We start from the raw sequence: 22,472 nt of genomic DNA on the forward strand, positions 1-22,472 counted from the left end.
ACAAGAAAATATGACATTTCCACTGTTTGGGTACACTTAATCGTAAGAAAATACAAAGAAATTACGCGAGATTTCCCCGAAAATTAGGAAATCCATTACGCGCAGTGATAGGTGAAAAATCTATTACGAGAGTGACGGGTAATTTTGGGAAATCTTTCGCGTGCGTTTTACCTACCCTATCTCTGATTAAGGCATCATCTGTCATATAAAAACAAAAATAATAAAAATAAAAATCAGTAATCAATCATAAATTACACAACACAATCATAATAAAAAATTTCTCACAACATAATGTGATCCCTCCCTTTTTAAGCTCATCCCCTCATCTGAAGGCATCAGTGTCATATAAAAACAAAAATAATAAAAATAAAAATCAGTAATCAATGATAAATTACACAACACAATCATAATAAAAATTTTCACACAACATAATCCTCATAAGAGATTACTAAAATCTCAATTGAAATAACATACCTTTTTAGTCTTCTCCAATACCTCAAAATTTTATACTGCAATTACCAAACCTTCTAGTTTACTAATCAAACTTCTTCCCATTTTTTAACTCGTACCCTACAGATTTTGAATTTAGTATCATAAAATTTATTGTTTATTTGAAATTATATAGAGAGACATTTGAAAGACTTCTATATAAAATAAATAAAAATAAGGCTTATCATAATAAAATCATGTTATTCCAATCATATTGTTCCAATGACTTATCATGTTGAAACCAATGTCATGTTAGAAAACATGTGATTTCATATAAATGCCAAAGGCACTTAAAATAAGTAGGAAATAATGTCATGATTGTAAAATGGTACAAGTTATTATTAGAAGATCTTTTGGAATGGTGATAATGTTATTACTAGAAATCTTTTTGGATTGGTGTGATGATGATTTTAATTCAATTTTTTAGTGGAATTTTGTGACAGAAAAGAAAGAAATGATAATTCTGCATTTTAGTGGAATTTTAGACAAAAAAGAAAGAAATGATAGTTTATAGGCACGTGCTGGCAAAATGTTGGCAATGCATTTCTTATATTTCTAGCTAAACAATGACAATGTATTTCCCAGGTTGCATCTAAATACTACCCAAACAGTAACAATCTATTTAAAGTTAATGTTTACGCCAGTAATATATTTCACAGACAATATATTTTCAGGTATCCAAATGGCTCCCTAGGGTTTAGAGAGAGAGAGAGAGAGAGAGAGAGAGAGAGAGAGAATGGGGCAAGAGAGAAAGTTAGGCTTTAGAGAGAGAGGCGAGAGAAAATTTGAAAGGTGGACTATGTGTGACAAAAGATTCCCACACATGAACATCTCATGGGCTCGAACATGAGTTGGTTGTGAAGCTTCTTTATTCACATAGCCTTCTTGGCTGCCTAACATGCCACGTACTCTGATTCCATGGTTGATAGGGCCACCACGTCCTGCTTTTTGGACTTCCAAGAAACTGTTCCACCACCTAGCATGACGACATATGCAGATGTTGATTTGGCGTCTTCAAGGTCTCCTTGTTAATCTGCATCTGAGTACCCCTGTATGATATGTCCGACCCGCCTCCATATGTGAGCGCATAATTCGCTATCCCTCTCAAATATCTTAGTATTCTCTTAATCACCTTTGAATGTTCCAAACCAGGATTGCATTGGAAGCGGCTAATCACACTCATGGGAAGTGACAAGTCGGGCCTCGTACCTGATATAGCGTACATGAGTGACCCTACTGCATTGTGATAGGGCACTCTCTCCATAGCTTTTTTCTCATCCTATTTAGTTGGGCACATTTTCAAGTATACTTTGGTCTTTTTTATCTAAAGGGGTGGATATGGGCTTATGTTTGTCCATTTCAAACTTTTTTAACACCCTCTTACAATAGGTTGTTTAGGAAAGTTGAATCGTCTAATTCTGCCTCTTCTTATCTTTATGCCCAATACATATGATGCTTCCCCTTAAGTCTTTAATATCGAAGTGTTGCGAAAGGAAATCCTTAGTCTTCCTTACAAGAGCCATCGAGCTACTGACTATCAATATATCGTTCACATACAATGAGGTAAATACCACCTCACTCGCACTTGCCTTGACATAGATGTAGTAATCCTCCTGGTTAGAGGTAAAACCTGCTCTAGACAAGGTTTCTTGCAATTTTATGTACCACTGTCATGAAGCTTGCTTAAGGCCATAGAGGGATTTTTTAAGTCTACATATCAAGTCCTCTTTACCTTTTTTTGTGAAGCCCTCAGGTTGTTTCATGTAAATTTCCTCCTCAAGCTCCCTATTTAGAAAGGCCGTTTTGACGTCCTTTTGGTGGAGCTCAAAGTTGAAATGTAATTGGTGTAGAAGGGCCGCACTTCGAGAGGCTGCTATGGCAATCAAGATCCTAATAGATGGGAATTTAGCAATTGGAGAAAAAGTTTCATTGTAGTCTACCCCTTCTTTTGGGTGACCCTTGGCTACGAGTCTAGCTTTGTATTTCTCTAGTTTTCCTTGGAGTTTGACACATGGGCAGCAGCATCCGAGTAAAAGAACCAAGTAGCATCATTGGGATAAGCTAACATCGTCTCAAAAACAACACAAGCGTGTTCTCTATTCCCCCCGGCATTATTCCCTTTGTCTTTACAAAATCTAGTTGTGTCCCACCTTACCACACTCATAACACTTTCTCTTTTATCTTGGCTCTTTATTTTCCGGCTCCCTCTCTCCCCTTTTGTTAGTCGTATTTTTCTTTTTTGTTTGACTGAAATTTTCTTTGCCCTTACCTACCTTTTTTCTTAAATTATGCGCATTAGGCTTAAAGTTAGCCACATGCACCTTATCATGGAGTGCGGGTGCATCACGCACACTTTGTCTCTCTTCCTTGGCTTTAAGGAGAATAGAAAGCTCTTTTAACTAGCGAGCAGTCTCTTGGGCAGAAAGAGATAATATAAACCAGTGTTTTAAAATGCGGCCACATCAGGCGTTATGCGCCACTCAGCGCCTCGCAGTTTCCCGCATATGCAGTTTGGAGAGATGCGCCCGCATCAGAGCCACATCCCTCCGCATCAGAGTGGCATCCCCCGCATCGACCGTATCAGGCCGCATAATCTGTCTGCCATTTTTTTCAATGAATGAAAAAAAAATTTTGCACGTCAATACTTTTCAAATAAAATTTGTAACTTTAAATTGTTTCATGGACTAATGCAGTGAAGTTACAATTAATGAGTTTATAAAATTTATTGATCTTCAACATGCTATGATATTGTAAAGTTACAACATTTTTATAAATTTATAAAGTTTATAAAATGTATACAAATCTAGGCGATGAACTTCATGGACCTTTTCAAGATTAAAGAGTTTATAAAATTTGTACCTCAAAGTTTTTGGTTGCAGATTTATGCTTATGGCTATTGATTGTTGAATGTTTTATGAAGCTAATTTCAAATTTTTAGTTTTTATCAGGGGATAGTAGATACAGAATATCCGATAGCTAATACTTTTGGAGTTAATAAATAATCTAAATACCTACTATCACATATATCACCTCCATATTTTTTTTATGCATTAACCTATTTTTTTAGGTTTTTTAGAATTTTTTTATACTTATTGACCGCATCGTCGAAATGCACCTGCATCGAGCCGCATCGGCCTCCCCAACGCTTTTGGCCGCATCCCGCATATTAAAACACTAATATAAACGCCTCGTAAGAAGTTGGGAGATTAAGAGATGTCAAATTTGCATGGGCTTCATGTTGATAGCGGCTCGGAACATTGGACGCGCTTAGCACGGGTTTGTTTAACTAAAAAAGGATCAACAAATTCCTTCTCAAGCTTTTCATGGATTTCTTTTATAGTCTTCAAGTTCTTGTATTCTGATGCATAGGAGTCATTCATCAAAACAAGAAGTATGCTTAGCAAGCATATTCTTCCGCTCCCATTGTGCATAATCTTCTTTTACATGCTGCCTTTCATAAGCATGCCCTCTTGGAACCAGTGGGGGGTTACGAATAAGCATATCGTGGAGATTTTCCTCAGAGAGGACGTATCCCACTTTACACTTCCAAGAAGAGTAATTGCTCTCATCAAATCTTTTTGATTTCAAGAGTTCGGCCATAAAACTCTTTGTGGCCATGACTCTTGAATCAAATTACAACAATAATAATAAAAATAAAATAAAAATGGCGGCAAGAAGTCTTAGCTCTGATACCAATGAAAGGTGGACTATGTGACTGGGCAAGTCAATACCAATTAAAAGTTTTCTATTTTTTTCTTGTTGTATTGCCACCCGAATCACTGACAAGTGTCAGTATACAATATGAACCAAATAAACTTGCTAAAAACTCTCATTTGCTTGTGATTAAGATGACAATACGTTCAAGATACTGATCTGGAAATAAAGATGCAATGGAATCAAAAGCACATAAACTAAGAGAATACCTTATATCTTGCTTCAGGTTACCTCTAAGGACTTTGCACACCTCACATTGGGTCTCCTTCACCAATGATACACAAGAACTAGGTCCAAGAACTTGTCTCACAAATTTGGAGAGCCTGGCAAAAAGCAGCATAAAGCATAACATGGGATATGCTTGACCAAAGGCACAACATATGAGCATAAGGCCAAGACCTAGGGCTAGGCTATGTGGCTTAGGTGTGCCACCCCTTGGCTTAGCTTTCCTTCTTAAACCCTAAAGTTTGGAGAGAGAAGAAGAGAGATATTTAGAGAGTGGCGTGCCACTCCTTGAGGCTTAGAGAGAGGGAGGTGTCAAGTGTAGAGTATCAGCCCCATCCATAGTTAGTTTTTATGGAATAAGGGCTAGGGTTTCTAGTGTTAGGGTTTTACCATCTTTGTGAGACTTAATATTGACTTTTGATCTTGAAAACCTGTAGGGTGAAGAGATCTCATCTATTCACCCCTTAGATCAGTTATCATGATTAAAGAGATGAGGTAGAGCCATTGTCCCTCAATTTCTATTTCCATCAAATGTTGATTAAAGAGATGAAGTCGAGCCATTATCCCTCAATTTCTAAAACTCTATTCCCATCAAATATTATGTAGAGAAAATAATAAATCAATCACAATTAATTTCTTACACCTTATTTTGAAATCAATCAAAATCTCTACACAAAAGGTTTCTTAAAGTATCAAGTCAACATATGGTATAATTATCATCTTTCAATTTAGGAAAGTTTAGAGGCAATGGGGTGCACCACCCATAGGGTGTCTATGTGGGCCCCATGCCCATAATATGGGGGGCCCAATGTACCCCAATAGGCCCCCAAATACTTTAAACATAATTTCAGATAATAAAATAATTTTATAAAACCTCTAAATATTTCAGTTTTCTCTTTGACTAAAATAAATCCATAAAATTGATTTTTCCTTAGCTAAAAATCTTTTCTTAATAAAATAAAATACCTAGAAAGGTCTAAAATTCTTTTAATTATCTGAAAAATAATTAAAACTTATTTGAACATAACTAAGAAGATTTGATAGGAATTGGATTTATATAGTTAGGATTACGACAAATATACTGAAGACTCCATCCTCTCTAGAGAACGTATCTCACTACAACTTTTGAAACTGACCCAATAGTTCCATAACCTACAAGCTCTCGTCGAGGTTCATGATTGGACTATAAAAGTCAGCCGATAAATTGAAGGAGATATGATTCTAGACCATGGATTATAAGTCCTTCCTGGAGGACAAGACCAGGCCCCATTTCAACAGTATGCTCCATGGATACTTCCAACGCAGTCCAATGTTGCAGGGAGCCATCTCTTCTACGCATGTACACGTCACTTACCTTTATCCAAAAGGGTTGCTTCCCGGACGACTATCTAGTATACATGCCAAATGATAGTAATGATAAGGATTTAGGCCCTTATCCTCTCCGGCCATCCATCACACACAGGGGTCAAATCCATTGCCCTTGGCTAACTGTCCTAGTCTCATTTCTTACCTCATCGAGGGATAGCCCCACATCGAAAACCCTTATTGGTTGTTTTCACACAATGCTCAGGACTACGGGTTTTTAAATACTACATTGTGACAGTCAGTCAAAGCTCAAGTGTGTTCAAGCATCAGAATGCCTCATAGTCCAATGTGGACTACACTCCCACTAGAGCAAACATTTCACTATATGTTTTTTAGTACATGCTCTCATAAGGCCTTTAAATGGCCTCACAATCCCAACAAAATTAGGGATATAGAGAGAGAGAGAGAGTAGAGAGGCGAGAGAGAAAGTTAAGGTTTACAGTGAGAGAGGGCGTTGGGTATTTTGGGTGAAGGTAAAGTTAGAGAGAGAGGTGAAGGCTTTTTTATTTGGGTGAAGGTAAATGAGAGAGATACACACGTTAAAAGTTTTTTAAAGAGAGAGAGATCGGGATATATTGGGCTTTGAGAGAGAGAGATTCGATTTTTAGAGAGAGAAAGTTTGGGGTTTTAGAGAAAGAGAATGGATTTTAAAGAGAGAAAGAGATTGAATTTTTAGAGAGAAAAAAAGAATAGGCTTTTGGAGAGAATTTTGTAGATAAAAAAAGAGAGATTGGACTTTTAGGGAGAAAAAGAGATATTCGGTTTCTAGAGAGAGATTGGGTTTTAAGAGAGAGAAAGAGATTTTGGGTTTCTAAAGAGAGATTGGGTTTTTAGAGAGAAAGAGATAAGAGAATGGGTGTTAGACAGAGATTGAATTTCTAGAGAGTGGGTTTTAAATTTTTTTAATACATATTTTAGCTTATATTAAAATTTTGTTTTTGGCTTACTATAGATAAGAAAAGCTTGAAGAGTGAAGATCAAAAGAAAAAAAAAGCTAAATGGGCTGGGCCGCCCAGCCTGAGGCCAATCATGCCCATTGGGAAAAATTTCTGGGCTTTTATCAACCCGATAAACAGCATTGTCCACAAGCAGCCTGCCCGTTAGTGGCCCGAAACCCGTTCGCGGCCTGTTTACAAGCCCGGCCCAGTTCATTAGTGATGGAAGGAAAAATTATACTTATTTTTATTTTCTATTCAATTTTAGAGGATGTATATTTTGATTTTAGCTTTTTAAGATGTAATTGTAGGTTTTTTAGTTTTTAGGAATTATAGGGACTTTTTAGATATTTTAATTAAAGTTAAGGAACTTTTGGTAAAAAAGTTAGTTTTATAGACAAATATTATCCAAAACAATAATTTTTCAATATAAATAAAGGCATGGATGGGTTGCAGAGTCATTCATGTATTCCTCTTTAAGAAAAGAAAGACTTTGGCTTGTAAAAGAAGCCTAAGGCTTGAGCCCTAGGTGGGAGAAAACCTTAGGGATTTTTCAAAATTGCTTGTGTCAATGTATGTATTGCTGATTTTTTATGTTTCTTCAAGTTCTCCTACATCAAGTGGTATTAGTGCATGATTCGAGGATGTCTAGAGATTGCAATGGCTGGTTGTGGAGGTCTTAGCCATAGGGATACCAATCTAATCCAACTGCACAAGGAAATCAACAACTTGACGGAGAGGGTTATAGAGTTATTGCGACGTTGTGCAAGTGGGGCCAGCAATAGCTTGCCCTAAAGGATGAGGAATTTACATAGATAGATCCAAATCGTGAGGGTTTTTATGGACAATGGTGCGAATCAGAGTCCAACTTAGAGTTGGACCAGAATGATGAAGTTGCCTTCAACCACCCGTTCTATGCACGCACTCCTGTGTTGGGAGCCTCATGTTCGGGAGAATAAATCATGGGATTTCGTAGATCTACATGATTTGAAGAAGAACGATGTTGATCTTGGTGTAGGTCGTATCGAAAATCAACAGGCTGTAGATTGGGATCTGCCACCAATTTTCAATACATATGTAGATGATGAACAAGATCTTATAAAAGATCCAATCTATGATGATGATCAAGATTATGTGGGTGGACCGATATATGACGAAGAAAAAGATAAAGATCTTAAGGATATCAAAGAGGTGGAATGTTTAGGAGATTTAGGGCATTGGAATCAGAGTAACATAGTGAAAATGTGGTCTTCCCAACCGCAAATTATGGCGTTGATTTCATAAAGTGATCAAATAGATGTTGAGAAAACCTCCAAAGGATAGAAAATTGAGTTTGGAGTATCTTACATGAGTTCCAATGGGAATTCACGAATAAATGAATTTGATAAATTTGCATGGATTCCTTAATATACATATCAAGACCCATTCCTAGAGGATTTTTTTTTTACCTCGAATAATATTTGAGCCGACAAAGAAAAAGAAGGTCAAAGAAGGTGGTTTTGATGCTGAATTCATTTTAGAACACTTCAAAACTCAAGGATGAGTTTTCTCCAACAAGGTAAGAATAATGGCGGGAAAAATTATACTTATTTTTAATTTCTATTCAAATTTAAAGGGTGTATATTTTAATTTTTAATTTCAAGGTTTAATTGTAGTGTTTTTTAGTTTCTAAGAATTCTAGGGACTTTTTAGATATTTTAATTAAACTTAGGGAATTTAGTTTCAATTTTATCTAAGTTGGGACTTTTTGTCAAAAGTTAGTTGTATGGATAAACACTGTCCAAAACAATCATGTTTTAATATAAATAAGGGCATGGATAGGCTGGAGAGTGCTCTTTAAGAAAAGAAAGACTGTCTTGTAAAAGAAGCATAAGGCTTGAGCCCTAGGTGGGAGAAAACCTTAGGGTTTCTCTAATATTGCTTGTGTCAAGGTGCTTATTGTTGATTTTCTATGTTTCTTCAAGTTCTCCTACGTCAAATGGTATTAGAGCTCGCGATCTATACAGAAGTTACTGCAGCAATTATAGGGTCTAGGATATGTGCCAAAACAACTTAGATCTTGTTGATTTCAACAGTTTTTTGTTGATTATTTGCCTAAGGTTTGTGATTTCGCAAATACATAGCAATGAGAAGGGGCCCTAGAAGGGGGATTTTTGTAGATCTACTCTGTGATCTTATAGATGACATAATTGAAGAACTTGAAAGGCGAGTACAGTAGCTAGCGCAGCAGTTCGCGAGTCTTAATAATGGGCAAGACAGTGATCTTTCAGGGCAAGAGGATCTCAAGTGCAAGCCTTTTCACTTTCGCACTCTGCGTGTGGAGCTGGGTGATGAAGGTAGTGACAGAAGACCTAGATATGAGGAACATTAGTCTAGGGTTTTCGATTTGAAGGATGATATTTTTTATTTTGATAGAGATTGCATGGTAAGTCAACAAGTTATTGATTGGAATTCACCACCAATTTTCGACATATTCTCAAATAAAAAACAAGATTTCTTTGGAGATTCGATCTATGATAAGGATCAAGATGATGGTGAAGATACTTTGGCAAAAAGGGAAGAATATGGGCAGAAGGCAGCAAGATGACTGATCAAAATCATGCCTTTTGAAGATCTCATCAATATTGAAGAGGTGGAGCGTTCAACAAATTTAGGGCATTGGAATCAGAGTAGCACAGTGGAAATGTGGTCGTCACAATCGCAAAGTATGGCCCTGATTTCAAAAAGCGATCAAATAGATGTTGAGAAAACCTCCAAGGGACAAAAAATTGAGTTTGGACTATCTTACATGATTTCCAATGAGTGTTCACGAATAATTGAATTTGATAAATTTGCATGGATTCAACAACATGCATATCAGGACCCATTTCTGGGGATTTTTTTTACCTCAAATAATATTTGAGCGGACAAAGACAAAGAAGATTAAAGAAGGTGGTTTCTTAGAACACTTCAAAACTTGAGGACGAGTTTTCTCCAACATGGGAAGAATGATGGAGGGAAAATTATACTTATTTTTAATTTCTATTTAATTTTAAAGGATGTATATTTTGATTTTAGTTTTAGTGTTTAAATCTAGGGTTTTTTTAGTTTCTAAGAATTCTAGGAACTTTTTAGATATTTTAATTAAAGTTAAGGAGTTTAGTTTCAAGTTATACTTAAGTTAGGAACTTTTGGTCAAAAGTTAATTGTATGGACAAAATGTTGTCCAAAACAATAATTTTTCAATATAAATAAGGGCATAGATGGGCTGGAGAGTCATTCATATATTCCTCTTTAAGAAAATAAAGACTGTCTTGTAAAAGAAGCCTGAGGCTTGAGCCCTAGGTAGGAGTAAGCCTTAAGGTTTCTCCAAAATTGCTTGTGTCAAGGTACTTATTGCTGATTTTTTCTATGTTTCTTCAAGTTCTCTTTCATCAATTAACAACCTTAAGTGTACATGTCGTGAGGATTTGGTCTTTGTCGTTTCTAACCAACCACCGCACATAGGAATCACACCCAACCCCCTTGACAATCACCTTGGGCACAATTCCGACCTCATCAAGGGATGACCCCACATCGAAACCCCTAGCGATTGTGCACAAATGGCCAACGCTATAGATTTTTATCCGTTAACCTTAGCCATAGTGATGGAGGGAAATATTCTTCTTATTTTTTCACTTTTATTCATTTTCAAGGATCTACATTGTAGTTTTAGTTTTCGGGTTTATTCTAGGTGTTTTTAGTTTTTTAGGGATTCTAGGGTTTTAATTTTTTATTTACTATTCATGGTACTTTCACAATTACTATTCATAGTTACTGTTCACATGGGTATTTTTGAAATTATAGTATTTTTTTAGGGGTATGTTAGAGTCTTAAATGTTTAAAATGGATCTCAAGTTAAATTATGGCTTCATAAACTTATAAAAGGTTGGATGTCATATTTTGGGAGGCATGTGTTCTTGGTATAAATTTTATTTTATGAAAGAAAGTTTTTCTTTTTTTGGCTTGATTTACAACTATGTTCTTTCGTTATTATAGCTGATTTTACTTGTTTAAGGTTCAGGTAAAGGTTGGATTCAATTTCTTACCTTTTCTCGTTGAATCAAGTGGTATCAGAGCGTGGTTTGAGGATGGTTAAAGATTGCGATGGCTGGTTGTGGACTTCTTAGTCGTAGGAATGCTAATTTGATCCAATTGCACAAGGAAATCAACAACTTGACGGAGAGGGTTACGTGGCTACTGCTGCGGAAGCGGAGCCAGCAACAACGTGCCCTAGACGAAGAGGAATCTATGGCGATAGATCCAAATCGTGAGGGTTTTAAAGGAGAATGGCACAAATCAGAGTCTGACTCAGAATTGAAGCGGAAAGATCAAGTTGCATTCAACCACCCATTCTATGCACACCCTTCATGTTAGGAGCCTCATGTTCGGGAGAATATATTGGGGTTATGTGGCCGTTTAAAGGCCTTATGAGAGCATGTACTGAATTTATATAATGATATATTGGCTCTAGTGGGAGTGTGGTCCACTTTTGGATTGAGGCATTTTTGATACCTGGACACACCTAAGCTTTGACTGGCTATGGCTCAGTGTAATGTTTAAGAACCCGTAGTCTTGAGCACTGTGTGAACACAACCGATAAGAGTTTTCGATGTGGGGTTATCCCTTGTTGATGTCGGAAATGTGCTTAGGACAGTTGGTCAAGGGCCATGGATTTGACCCCCTTGTGTGATAAATGACCTGAGAGGACAAGAGCCTAAATTATCATCATTACTGTCGCAGGGCATTTACACTAGATAACCATTCAAGAAGTGGCCCTCTTAGATAATAGTGTGTTACATGTACATGTAGAGAAGAGATGACTCCCTGGAACACTGAATTGTGTTGGAATGACCCATGGAGCATATCACTGAAATTGGGCTTGGACTTGTCTTCAGGGTTGGACCTGTAATTCGTAGTCTAGAATCGTATCTTCTTCACTCTATTGGCTAACTTTGATAGTTCAATCATGAACCCTTGTGAGTGGCTATGGGTCATAGGAATTGTTAGGATAGTTTGAGAAGGTGCAGTGAGATACGGTCTTTAGAGAAGATGGAGCCCTCAGTATATTTGTCATAATCCTAACTCTATGGATCCAATTCCCATCAAATCTTATTAGATATATTTAAATATGTTCTAATTATTTTTTTGATAATTAGAATGAATTTTTAAACCTCTCTAGGTATTTAATTTTATTCAGAAATGATTTTTAACTAAGGAAAAATCAAATTTTTGGATTTATTTTAATCGAAAGAAAAATAAAATATTTAGAGATTTTATAAAACTATTTTATTATCGAAACTTATGTTTAAAGTGTTTAGGGCCCATTAGGGTACATTGGGCCCACCATAAAATGGGGTGTGGGGCCTACATGGGCACCCAATGGGTGGTGTGCCCGACCTCCTTTAAACTTTCCTAAATTGAAAGATGGCAATTATGCCATATGTTGACTTGATATTTTAGGAAACTTTTTTTGTAGAGATTTTAATTGATTTCAAAATTAGAAGGTGTAAGAAATTAATATTGATTAATTCTAAAACTGGAAGGTGTAAGAAATTAATTGTAATTGATTTATTACTTTCTTAATTTGATGGGAATGGAGTTATGAAAACTGAGGATAATGATTCCACCTCATTCCTTTAATTATGATGGCTTATCTAAAGGATGAATGGATGAGATCCTTTCGCCTCACATGTCTCCAAGATCAAAGGTCAAGATTAAGTCTAACGAAGGTGGCAAAACCCTAACCCTAGAAACCCTAGCATTTATTTTATATAAACAGCTATGGGTGGGGCTCATTCTCTAGACTTGACATCTCTCTCTCTCTCTAAGCCTCAAGGAGTGGAATGCTACTCTTTAAATCTCTCTCTTCTTCTCTTTCAAAGCTTTAGGGTTTAGGATAGAAAATAAACCCTAAAGGGTAGCACGCCCAAGCCTAGCCTAGCTCCAGGCCTTGGCTTTATGCTCTTTTGTTGAGCCTTGGTCAAGCATATCCCATGTTATGCTCTCTGCTGGGTTTCTGCCTAGGCGTCCCAAATTTGTGAGACAAGTCCTTGGACCTAGGTCCCATGTGCCATTGGTGGAAGAGACCCGGTGTGGGGTGTGCTAAGTACTTGGGGGTGACTTAAGGCAAGGTATGAAGTTATTCTCTTGTTTTATGCTCTTTGATTCCATTGCATCTTTGTTATCCAGATCTGTATCGTGAATGTCTTTTTGTTTTAATGGCAAGCAAGTGAGAGTCTTTGGTGTTTTATATGTCTCACACATTGTATTGGACAATTGTGAGTGATTCGGGCAGCAATACTAAAGAAAATGGTAGAAAATTTTTAATCAATATTAACTTGCTCAATCACATGGGCCACTTTTCATAATAAATCATAGGATTTAGTTTATCTACATGATTTGAAGGAGAATGATGTTGATTTTTTTGTAAGTCGTATTGAAAATCAGCAAGTTGTAGATTGAGATCTGCCACCAATTTTTGATACATACTTAGATGACGAACAAGATTTGGTACGAGATCCAATCTATGATGATCAAGATTTCGTGGGTGAACTGATCATTAACAAAGAAAAAGATGAAAATCTTAAGAATATCAATGAGGTGGAGCATTTACAAGATTTAGGGCATTGGAATCAAAGAAGCGTAGTGGAAGTGTGGTCAACTCAAAATCTGCAAATTGTGGCCCTAGTTTCAAAGAGTAATGAAATAGATATGGAGAAAGCCTATAGAGAACATAAAATTAAGTTTGAAGTTTCCCACACAATTTTAATGGGAGTTCAAGGATATCCATATTTGATAAATTTGCATTGATTTCTCAATATGCATATGAAGATCTATTTCTTGTGGAATTCTTTTAACCTCGAATAATATTTAAGCCGATCAAGAAAAAGAAGGTTGAAGAATGTGGTTTTGATGTTGAGTTCATCTTAAACACTTCAAAACTCGAGGACGAGTTTTCTCCAATCATGGGAGAGTGCTTGAGAGCAAAAAAATTTTACTTTTATTTAGTTTCAAGGATGTATATTGTAGTTTTAGTCTTAGGGTTTATTTCTATGGTTTTTTAGTTTTTTTAGGGATTCTAGGGTTTCTATTTTTTATTTACTATTCACAAATACTATTCATGGCTCTTCGCAGTTACTGTTCACATGGGTATTTTTAGAACTATAGTATTGTTTTAGGAGTATTTTAGAGTCTTAAATGTTTGCTTGGATCTCAAGTTAAATTAATGTTTCATAGGTTTATAAAATGTTGGATGTCATATTTTGGAAGGCATATGTTATTGGAATAAATTTTCTTTTATGAAAGAAGAAAGTCCTTTTTTTGGGTGAGTCAAGAAAGTTCTTCTCTTGGCTTGTCATGTTCTTTCTCTATTATTGCTGATTTTACTTGCTTAAGGTTCAGGAAAAGGGGGGATTCAATTTTCCACCTTTCCCTCTGCATCACATAGACTGTCAAGACTTAGGTGGGTCATGACATCAACGATCCCTCACAATCCACTCAGGACAATGCGACACAGTCCATCCAGACCACGCTCCCACTAGAGCTATCACATCACTACAATCATAGTTTTACATGCTCTCATAAGGCCTTTAAAGGCCATAATCCCAACACAACTGCCACAAAAGTGATTAACAGGGAACTCCAATGGGTTACAAAAAGTGATTGTTATGGTACTCCACTTAACCCAATAACCGTGATCCTCAACTATCTTCTCAAACTAATCCAACGAGACACATGACCTACAGTCTCATGTAGGAGCTCATGATTGCCTCGTCAAAGTTGGCTAATAAATAGTGGAACATATTCTCAGAATATGGATTACAGGTTGCCCCCCTTAAGAGCAAGTAAGACGAATATATCACTATAGTGCAAGGAGGACTTTCTCTATGCACCTATACATGTATTCCTTTTCAGGGTTGCTTCCCGGTAATGCGGTTGTCATGTGTACATGTTGTGCAAAATTTTGTTGATGACTTAACCTTCGTTCTCACAGGCCTACATCTGCACACATGAGACCACATAATTCTCCTGGCCTACAAACAATCCCTGGGCATCTTTCTGACCTCAACATAGGATGACCCTTTAGAAACCCTTTTCGGTAGTGCCATATGCTTAAAGGTAAGGGTTTTGGGCATGACCAGAGCTAATGACTGCCTAACCCTAGGTCAGTCAACTGATACCAATGAAGTATATAATCCACTTTAGTTCTTATATACATGCTTTCATGGCCCTTAAAGACCAACACAAGATCCTTATGAAGTTGGGATCAAGATCCTAAAAGGTCAGGATCAAGATCTCCAAAAGGTTGGGTCTCAATTCCTAACATCTGGGGATCTCAATTCCGAGCGCATGCATTACTTTCAACCATAGGGATGTTCTAGTCTTTCACAATCCTCAGCTCCATTCCCGATCTTTCTGCCGGTCTCACTCCTGATCCCAACAACTATCACAAAACACCCACAATACCATTATTGTCCTTTGCTCTTTTCTTCATATTCTCTCTCTCTCTCTCTCTCAAGATTTTTCTATCTTGGGTCCACAACAGGTTTTTCACTCTCTTGCTCTCCATTTGAGGTGAACCCATCTCCTATTTGTTCTTTGTGTAGTCAAGCCCGCATAATGGGCGTACTAATCCCTACCAAAACCTGTGGGTTCGTTCCTTGTTTTGTTCTCTTTTATTGTTCTTGGATCTTTTTCGAAGTTGAGGAAGAATTGCTTGAGCAAGGAGAATATTGTAGGATGGTATTTCTGGATTTATGGGAAAGCTATTAGGTATAATTTAAATAGGATTCACTTCATATTTTCCTTTTTTGTCTCATAGATTTTGTCTTAAATCATATGATTTATTGGATAAGGTATACATGAGCATGTTCTCAATTTATTTGGTAACTACCTTCATTCTAATGGAGTTTCATCGATGTTCTACACATTTCTTTTTTTGTCTTGCTATGGTCTGATGTGAATATTTAAGGGAATGACATGGCTTGTACCTTCATGGCCGTGTCTTTGATTAAAGTTAGTGTTGGATTGTGCTCAGGGTTCGTATGCATAAATTATTTTTCATTGTAGTAGCATAAGCAGTTACTTCATTATTAAGTTGTATGAGGTGGCAATCTTTCTCTCAGGTCCTTTTCGAGATTCATGAATAGGAATGAAGCGATATGGCTGGCAAAACAATTAATGCAGCAGTCCGTGTCTCATGGTTCTTCAAATCCCAAGATACTAAAAATGAAAGAAGTGCTTGTTGATCATTTCAGTATGTGACTTAGCTTCCTGCTTGTATATCTTTTCTAAGATAAGATAATGGTACTAACTTTAAAAAGAATATTGTGGTCAATTCAGGGATGAATTACTGAATCTTTCACTAAGGGCTGTTTGGGTTTTCCAATAATTCCATTAAATAAAAAGAGTTATTTGGAAATATGTGAAAAAAGATTTTTTTTTCTTCCTTTTTAACAGGTGGGTGAGAATCTTGGGATGTTTTCTTAATAAGCTGAAATTCATGAGTAACGAAGACCAAGCTATTTGCATGTAAACTCCTAAGCAGACAAGTCCATTAAGGGGCACATAAGGGTACCCTTATGTTCCCTTATTTTTCTTGTTCCCCATTTAGGGGCACATAAGGGTACTTTATATGATTTTTGTAACTTAGTGCTATGATCATTCATCTTTCTACTTGTCGATTATTTGCTATTTGGAATTTATATCATCTGTGATTCTGAAACAATTTTAGCATACAAATAAGGGATCATTGTGAACTACAAAGAAAGGGGTCGAAGTGGGGGGACACTGCCGATTTTATGTTTACTTGTCTGCAAAAGATGTTTCTCTGGAATCTGTTAAATTAATTAGTTACTTCTCTAGTCATTACAGTGTCATTATTTCCTCTTCTACTTGTGTTTCTTTTGGATCCATGCATTAATTGATTTTGACACACTGTTTTATATCAATTGTTCTTTTGATTTTGACACACTGTTTTATATCAATTGTTCTTTAACTAATAATCCATATTATTTGGTCATTAGACTTATTTTCATAATGTTTATGGTGTTTTATTTATTGAAACAACACATTTTATGTTTTGTTCTTCTTGCTCTATTAATGGTTCTATTGTGTTCAATGTGATTTTTGTGAATGCAGAATCAAACGATCCAAAGAGCTCAAGAGTGATAATCTTTTCAAATTTCAGGGGAAGTGTCAAGTAAGACATCTTGATCTCATTATTATACATATAATATTAAAGGGGTTTGTACAAATCTGCAGAGAGAGGGAGGGAGGGAGGGAGGGAGGAAAATGCTCGAAGACTTGTTTTATGTATATTCTTCTTGCTGTATGTATATTCCTTAAATTTGCATGTGTTTGAAAATAAGTATTTGTATAAGGAAATTTTTGTAAAGTTGTTGCCCTGATATAACACTATTCATTTAACACAAGGATTCATTATCCTCAGCATACCAATGAAGCTAAAAGGAGTTTTTATAGGACAGCTGTGAAACCAACTTTACTTAATGGGGCGAAATGTTGGGCAGTCAAGAAACATATCAATAAGATGAGTGTAGCTGAGATGATGATGTTAAGATGGATGAGTGGTAAGACAAGAAGAGATAGAATTCGAAATTAATACATTTGGGAGAGCTTAGGAGTGGCTCCATTAGGCGATAAGATGAGAAAAAACAGACTTAGGTAGGCTGGTTATGTGCAGCCCAGACCCAGTACAACACCTGTTAGGAGGTGCGAGTTGGTTCAAGTGAAATACTAAAAAAAGGCAAGGGGTGGGCCCAAGAGGACATGGATAGAAGTACTGAGAAAAGATGTGGGGACATATGGCTTCGCTGAGGGTATGGCCCTTTATAGAGCAGAATGGCAGACCAAGATTCGTATAGCTGCCACAAATAGTAGGGAAAAGCCTCTGATAATGATGATGATGATGATTCATTATCATGGGCATGACAGAACAACCCAGTGTTGTTCACACCAAAGACCAACGTGCCTTTTGTCTTCTACCTTTTGTCTTCCTCTTGTTTGTGTTCCAGGTGCAAGATCCTGTCAACATAAGTTAACATGGTATTAGAGCAGCTTTGAATATGCTCTCAGTATGATCAACTCTAATCAAGGTAATCTATATTTCTTTCTTTTTATAGATTCATTATCTCTTCTTCTCCTAAACCCTAATAATTATTTCATCTTTACCCTCTTTCATCATTCTCATCCTTCCTAAACTCTAATCTTTCTATTTCATATTTCCTCAACCGTTTATGCTATTGTTCGCCTCACTATTCATATAACTGTTTGAATTACTATTCATTCTACTGTTCTTTCCTTCAAAACCTCATATTTCAACCACAAAACTCCTGATTCTCTCTTCATTCAATATAAAATTCTAGATCTTGTTTGAAATTTATAATACTGATCCTGCTATTCTCCTTTTTGGTTCTTGAAATCTAATTCAAAACCTTCACTGCTTTTCTCTTTCTTGCTGTCCACACCAACCTCCTTTTATATTCTTTTTAGTTTATCTCTAGATTTTCTTATTTTCTCTAGACCTCCTCAAATTCTCTTTTTTCCAGATCTGTTGCGATTATATTTCGAGCCCATTTTCCTCAGCATGGCACAATCATCAAGTTTTAATTCCCATGTCCTCAATATGTCTTCGTCAAACTTAAATCTGATAATTTTATTGTCTGGGAAGGAATTGTTGTTCCCTTCATCAGAGGTCAACGTCTCTAATGGCCATTTGGATGGATCCAGTCGGCCACCACCAGAATACATTGTTCAAGAAAGCACAGATTCAGATGGAAAGAAAGAGACCACTACAGTAGTCAGTCCAGCCAATGAAGAATGGCTTGCTATAGATTAAAATCTTGTCGGCTGGATTAATTCAATCTTATTTGAAGAAATTGTGGCTCAAGTAGTGAACCTACCTATAACATATAATCCTTGGACAACCCTCAATGGGATTAAAATTTGAACTTAAGATTGTAGGAAGACGTCAGCATCTGAATTTTATAACAAGATAAAGGGAATATGTGATCGACTCACAATTACTTAACAGCCTGTTGAAGATAAACACAAGTTGCAATACAAATTACGAGGGTTGGGTGAAGACTATAGAATTTTTGTCACTTCCTTGATGACTAGGGATTATCTTCCTTCCTTTGTCAACCTTAGATGTTACTACAGCATGAGGAATTGTTCTTTCGGACAGAGGCACAAAACCCGTCTCCCAGTAAGGAGAACCATGATGTTCTTGTTACCAACATAAGCAATGTTGCAAGGAACTCCAATAATTTTCGGTGAAATAACAGAGGTCTTGGGGGTCGAGATGGCACAAATGGGTGTGGTTGGAAGAAACTTCTATGGTGCCAGTCAAGATCTCTTTCCTCCTTATGGAAATAGAAATAGAGTCATCTATCAAATATGTGGAAAAGGAGGACATTCAGTCCGTAACAGTTTTGACATATACAAGAATACAACGAAATAAATGAAGGAGGAAATCAAATTATTGCCTTGGCAAGCACTGAGAGTACAGCTGCAACCTTAAATAATTTTGTGGAATCTTTTGCAATTACTTTCCCTACTAATGGAGTATGGATTGTGGATAGTGGGGCTGCCATCCATGTATCTGGAGATTCTCGTATGTTTTCTTCTGTTGATCATTTGACTGGTAATGGTTTTATTATAATTGGGGTGATGGGTTTCCCCTGACATCGCATTTAGGTACTGTCGCAATTGAGTCTTCTTTTGGTCCTATTCACTCGAGTAATATTTTCCTTGTACCAAATCATAGATATAATCTAATTTCTGTTTCCCAACTAATGTGTGATAATGGGATTTAATTTCTATTTGCTCTCGATTTTGTTTTCTCGAAGGAACGATAATGGGGAATTACATTCGCTAGGGGAACTCGTTGTGGATAGTTATATTTGATAGATTGCCTTGCGAAGAAGCATCTGATGCTGCTGGTCTCCAGTCTAAATGTTAATAAAGATGTCGATTATGTCATCATTGTCTGGGTCATTGCAGTAAAGGGGCATTCAATTAACTTTGTAGACCCTAAAATGTCAAAGAACCCAGTCGATTTATCTGTTATGGGTGTCAGTTGGGCAACAGTTCGGAACGTCCCATTTCTCTTTCGCGGTTTAAGTTAATTCATTTTGATGTGTGGGTTCGTGCACCGGTTTGTTTTTCTTCTCATGCTTATCATTATGTTACACTCATTCATGATTAGCTCATGTTATACATGGGGTTTTTTTTTTCAAAATCAATTTTGAGTGTTCAGGGTTCTCATGTAGTTCAAGTCATTTGTTAAAAAACATTACCGAAAACCAATTTATTTTCTCTTAATGATAGGGGGGGAGAGTACTTGTCCTATGCTTTAAAAAACTTTTTAAATGATCATGGGATAGAACAACAGATCTCTTATCCACACACTCCAGCCCAAAATGGAGTTGCTAAGAGAAAGAATCGGCATATTAATAAGGTAGCATCATCTCTTATGTTTCTAGTAGTATGCCCAAGTACTTATGGATCGAGGCATTCCACACAACTGTATGCCTCATTAATAGGCTTCCATCAAGTGCTATGGGATCCGCTCCTATAGAGTACTTTTTGGCAAACATCCAGATTATTATATGTGGATGCTATACATATGTGCATATAGATAGTAGCCAAAGAAATACGCTCTTCCCTAAGGCTGAATTGTGCATATTTGTTGATTGTGCTGATGAGTATAAAGGATATAGATGTTATAGTCCTAGATTGAAAAGGATATTAATTTCAAGGCATGTTGTTTATGATGAAAGGCATTTTATGTTATCCCCCAAAGGAAATGTTTTCAAATGATGCAGGTTTTAAAGGAAGTAAATGATGTGGTATAGAGTCTAGGGTGTTCTCTGAGCAAAATCGAAAAGACAATACAACTCGAAATTTCAATATCCGGTCTTGCTTAAACAAGCAACTATTTAATTACAGCCAGTTAAAACAAATGTGAGAACACATTAAGACTTCAGTGCCACTTGCAAATGACTCTATAATAGTCCCCTTATGGGGCACAATACATATCTTTGCCCACAAATCAAAATTGTCATAAAGCATGACATTTTGACAACAAATGAGCTTAGGCTCTTATATAACCAAATAACATAACATAAACACTTGAAACAAAAATTTCAGAACCTTTTTAGACTTGAAACAGTGAGTCCAATTTTAAGTGGGGAAGCCAATGGATTCGAACCCTTGTACCTGGGTCACAACCGGACCTTTTGAGGACTTAATTTTGTGCCAAAGATGAGTGCAAGAGTGGTTGATCTATCCAAGTGGGAAGATTAATACTCTTTTAGAAGCACTTCATTAGGTCCAATTAATGTGATCAATATGATGGAAATCGGTTTGCAAAAAGAATGAAAGAGATCGGGTTCAAGATGAGGCAAATATGAGCATTCTACACATGGAGGTTCATCCATCTACCAATACTTTTCCCAAATGTTAAAAGGTGAACTCTAAATCAATAAATGATCTTTTAAAATGGATGATACTGCTCTGAAAAATGACAATCAATAATATGACATGCTCAAAAAATTTTGGGTGAAAAGGATCTAAAAGATGCTAGACTTGATTCATGGCAATCAAGGCATATAACACATTATCAAAGTGAGGGATCCTATTATATGAATCTAGCATGAAGATCATATGAAACTAATGACAAAAGAAAGTTAGAGCTTTTCTAAATGTGGATTTACAACAAGCTTTGATCATGGGGAAGAGAACCTATGAAGTAGAAAAACTCAAATAAATGATACTTTAGTGATTGCACATGATGGACTTGACTTTATCAAAGAGGGGAGCATCATTAAAGATCTTATGATGATCAAGGAAACTAAGAATAATGATGAACATGGGTGGTGCGTGGAGGCCAAGGGGGTAGATCTCTCGTCTTTCTTTGTGGTTAATGAAAGGTGTTTCTTAAAGTTGGGGTTTAATTGGACTTATGGTTGTATTTATAAAAGTGTTTAAGTATAGGATGGATCATGACCCTTGATGCACTTTATCAATGGCACATGAGAGACTAATTATCCTAGCCACTCATCCCCATCCAACCACTAGGATGAAGGGATGAGATTTAAGTACCTTATCACCCCGTAAACCTGAATCAATGTCACATTACCCTTTAGTCATTAGCCCCATAGATTAATTTCAAGCATATCCAAAAGGGGTTTGCATAAAGGCCATTGAATTTTAATAAATCAATTAATGTAGAGAATGGTCAAGGGCAAGGGCATTTTGGTAAAAAGTATCAATCACATGAAAGGTACAAGGGGCTTATGGCACCACCAATAGAGTTAGCTCGACCACTCACATACACTTTATACCCTTGACATGGATCACACCAATGGGTTACATCCACATGATATGTTCACAGGCTATATGTCCCATGTGGATAATAATTTTAAAAACATTGTTTTTATTTCAAAATCATGAATAAAACCTAAATCCCAACTTTAAGTCATAACCATGAATAACAATATAATATAATGCTTAAAATAAAAATAAGTGACCAAGTGCCTTCAAAAATTCAAACAATTCTCAAAAAATCCTAATAAATATTTAAAACATATTTGAACATTTATTCATTATTTCTCATCAAAACAAAATTAGACCAAAGAAATGTGACATCTCAAGGCTTTGATTCTAAGGATCTCTATTGGGCTAGTCTCGAATGATGTT

The 22,472-nt window shown here is 36.4% G+C and overlaps 1 pseudogene across 1 annotated transcript in view; it reads left to right on the forward strand.

Moving 5' to 3' along the window:
• LOC148781991 (DEAD-box ATP-dependent RNA helicase FANCM-like) overlaps positions 1-22,472 on the forward strand; it is a 71,716-nt pseudogene that overhangs the window by 29,885 nt on the left and 19,359 nt on the right. Inside the window, exons 11-12 of the transcript XR_016056710.1 lie at positions 15,875-16,005; positions 16,890-16,950. The product of XR_016056710.1 is annotated as a DEAD-box ATP-dependent RNA helicase FANCM-like (transcript). The remainder of the gene's footprint in view (positions 1-15,874; positions 16,006-16,889; positions 16,951-22,472) is intronic.

The sequence above is a fragment of the Amborella trichopoda genome, chromosome 5 (assembly GCF_054954075.1).
Source record: "Amborella trichopoda isolate Santa Cruz 75 chromosome 5, AtrichopodaSantaCruz75HAP2 v2.0, whole genome shotgun sequence".
Classification (NCBI taxonomy): domain Eukaryota; kingdom Viridiplantae; phylum Streptophyta; class Magnoliopsida; order Amborellales; family Amborellaceae; genus Amborella; species Amborella trichopoda.